Source organism: Lactuca sativa, chromosome 8 (genome assembly GCF_002870075.4).
Source record: "Lactuca sativa cultivar Salinas chromosome 8, Lsat_Salinas_v11, whole genome shotgun sequence".
Classification (NCBI taxonomy): Eukaryota; Viridiplantae; Streptophyta; class Magnoliopsida; order Asterales; family Asteraceae; genus Lactuca; species Lactuca sativa.
Window position 1 is genome coordinate 311,154,416 of NC_056630.2, and position 3,771 is coordinate 311,158,186.

Genomic DNA, 3,771 nt, shown 5'->3' on the forward strand with positions numbered 1-3,771 from the left:
ATGTAGCACCTAGTTCCTGGTACGTAAAACTTATCTTTGTGTTTTTCATTTTTAGCCTTGGACTCGGCGAGTTGTAGGTCCGACTCGCCGAGTAGAGACGGGACCCGGAGCATGATTAAGTGGGCGACTCGACGAGTCCCCGCTGTCTAATGAAACCCTAATTCCAAGGGTTTGTCCCCAATTTAAGCTAGCTTGTGCGGCCCAAGCTCGCCCCCTTTCACCCTCAGAGCGCCCTACATCAAACCCTAACTCGTTTCTTGTGAGATTGAAGTGTTTAGAGTGATTCCTTGAAGTTTTTGGGAGAAGAAGGAGAGTGGATCAAGAAGAGGAGAAGGAGACCAGATATCTTGGTACTATTTCAGAGTTCTCTGAGGTATATCTTTGCTCCATCCTGTTTGTATGCTTAAACCCCATTAGAGCACCTTTTAAGCTCTTCTTGAACCTTTTTCCAAGCTTGTGCATGAAGTAGAATCCGTTATAGGTTGATTATCCACTAGATCTAGTCATGTTTGAGCTCCAGAAGCTCAGATCTATAACATTTATGGGAGTAAATTGCTTGAATGTCCTAGATCTACCTTCTTAGCGCCTATTTCGCCTTTAATCCCCATTCTATGCATTTCTACACGTAAAGTTGGAAACTTTACGAGAAAATCCTGCCCTAAGAACTCAGATCTGTAAATGGCATGGACTGGATTCGAACAAAATCGAGTGTATTTTCATGTGGCAGACTCGGCGAGTTGCTCGTCAGACTCGGCGAGTCGGGTCGCGAGTCCCCGAGTTTTCCCCCTTTTCGTTTATGCCGAGTAGAGTAGTGAGTCCTAGGCGGACTCGGTGAGTTGGAAGCTGAACTCATCCGGGAAGGAACTCGGCGAGTAAATGCCCTGACTCGGCGAGTTCAAGGCAACCTTCTTAGATCAAGAACAGATTCGACGAGTTGTTCGGGCAACTCAGCGAGTCACAACATAAAGTGTTCATCAGATGAAGATGAACTCGGCGAGTTGTTCATACAACTCGGCGAGTAGGATGAAGGACTATTGGCCTTGGGAATAGAAGGAAAGCTCGTCGAGTCAACGTCTACCTCGACGAGTAGAGACGGATTTATGGTCAGACTAAGGGAAAGGGACTCGGCGAGTTGGCAAGCCAACTCAGCGAGTCTGGTCAACTGGCAGTTGACTGTGACTTGACTCTTGATTTGTAAGGGTAAATGGTCAATTTACCCTGAAGTCGGTTAGCAGTATTTGACTAAGGGTTTTGTGGGAATTACAGCCGGAGGATCTCCGGAGCGGCAGTAGCAGCAGACAGTCAGTTCCCACGCAGATCGACAGTTACTTTGAGGTGAGTTTCCTTCCAGTAGGAATGGGTCTAAGGCACCAAGGCCGGCCCGTATAGACGAGATGTTAGTATTAGAGTGTGGGCCGAGCCCGTATCTCTTGGTTGAGTTGATTATGATATATGCCAGTATGATAGAGTTGTCTATACTTGTTGTCTGTGTGATACTTGTATATTATGGGTTAGCGGCTGAGTGTGGGCAAGGCCCGTATCTCTCCGAGAGTGGAGTGTGGGCGAGGCCCGTACCTCCTAGATAGTGGAGTGTGGGCGAGGCCCGTACCTCCCAGATATTGGAGTGTGGGCGAGGCCCGTATCTCCCAGCTAGCAGAGTGTGGGCAAGGCCCGTATCTTCATGAGTGTGGGCAAGGCCCGTATCTCCTAGTTGTATGTTGTATGCTTCCATGGTATGAGGTATTATGGGGGAACTCACTAAGCTTCGTGCTTACATTTTTCAGTTTTGGTTTCAGGTACCTCTTCGTCGAAGGGGACGGAGCTGGCGCGGTAGCGGTACATCACACACACACCTGCTTGTATTCCGCATTATGACATCTACCTGGGAGATTGTACTCTAACATTTTTATGATTATGGAAATGTTTTCTGACATGCAACATCTTTTGTGAAATTAAATGGTTGTTGAATGATTTATTTCTAAATGTTTTGCTAAGTACATGTTTTAAAAAAACGAAATTTTCGGCTCGTATTTTTGGGATGTTACAAGTTGGTATTAGAGCCCTGGTTTGAGGGATTCGAACACACCTTCGGGGGTGTTTGAACTCAAATCGAGGGATTAAAAGATTTTGGAAAAAGGAAATGTTTTTCTAAAAGGCTAGTAAAGGGTTCTAAGAATGAACGGAGTGTGTGATGTGCGCGACCGGCCAAGCTCAAGTAAGTATTCCCCAAAGTACCCATACAAGTTTATGTTATGCTTAGCAGTTTTAGTAGAACAACATGCTAGTATAGGACTAAGGATCTAGGAGTGATGCCTTATGTGCCTGCTTTATGTGCTTCAGTGTGTGAGAAGTTGCATGCTAGAATTGAGTAGACAGCATTAGGATGGCCTGTTTAGGTTATGCCTGATAGTGCGAGTTTAGCATTGTATGCTAGTTCAGTTTCTCTCTAAGAGGATAGAGTTGCTTGAGATTGTTTCCTTTATGTCCAAATGTTGTTTGCTTTGTGCTATGTGGGCTTTGAAGTGATGGGAGTTAGTTCTTAGGTGAGTACGATAAAGTCACATGTGATCAGGGTTGAATAATCTCAGAGTGTTGGATTTGACCCTATTGCGTAGCTCTTGTTTGAGTCCTAACCGTGGTAGGGATGAGTCCCTTACTCGAAGGATTATCCGAGCCTCGTCACATGTGATTGTATTCAGGTAATGGATAATTGGCATCACCAAGAGACCTTCAGCAGCTGAGGACTAGGTTAGGTGAAGTCAGAGGTTTCCTAGGGTAAGCCTAGGATAGGAGTAACAGAGATCAGCGGTAGTGAAAGGGACCTGGTGGAATCAAGGCAGTCCTTGGAGAAGGTACGGATAGATGTGGAAGGTAGTATGGGCCCGTACTACTGAAAGCAGAGGATTCGTACCTGAATCGAGGAATGCCAAGATAAGACCAGGGAACTTGTAGTAATTATGATCCCTCCAGAGGTATCAGTATCGCTTAACAGTTGTCATTTCTTTTGTATCTCAGAATGGTGGTACTACGTTTGAGGCCAGCAGTTGGTAGTGCAGGAGAGGGATCAGGTTCGGGATCAGGTTCCGAGCCAGTGGATGAGGGGCTACACGAGTTCATCACGTCTGAGATCACCAGAGGCATCCTTGAGTCGACCCCCATCATCTTCGGGTCGATCAAGGAAGGGATATTGGAGTTGATGGAGGATCGCCTCCGGGCATTCAGGAGCGACATGGCATCTGGCCAGTCGGGATCTCGCACGCTGTCCTTCAAGGACTTTCGGGGCAGTGGTGCGCCGTATTTTCATGGGGCGAAGGACCCCATAGCTGCCAGACGATGGATTGGCGACATTGAGTCTGCCCAGATGATTAGCTTCTGCCATGAGGGGTCGAAGGTGAGGTTCGTAGCAGGGTGTTTACGAGATTGAGCTAGGGATTGGTGGGAGTCCGCGGGGGACTCATTGGGAGCCTCGGCTATCGAGGCTATGACTTGGTCGGACTTTGCGACCAGGTTCAGGGCGGAGTTCGCGCCAGCTGTCGAGCTTCAGCAGCTGGCCAGGGAGTTCTTGGATATGAGGTAGACGACGGAGACTGTGGCGGAGATCACCGCCAAGTTCCGGGAGAGGACATTGTTGGTGCCTCAGTATGCGGGTGATGAGGATATGAGGAGGACCCGTTATCATGACATGCTACGGGCTGACATCCGGGAGCATGTTAGCTTTTCAGCTTGCTCTACCCTGGAGTCCATGATTGCCAGGGCGAGGGAAAGGGAGAT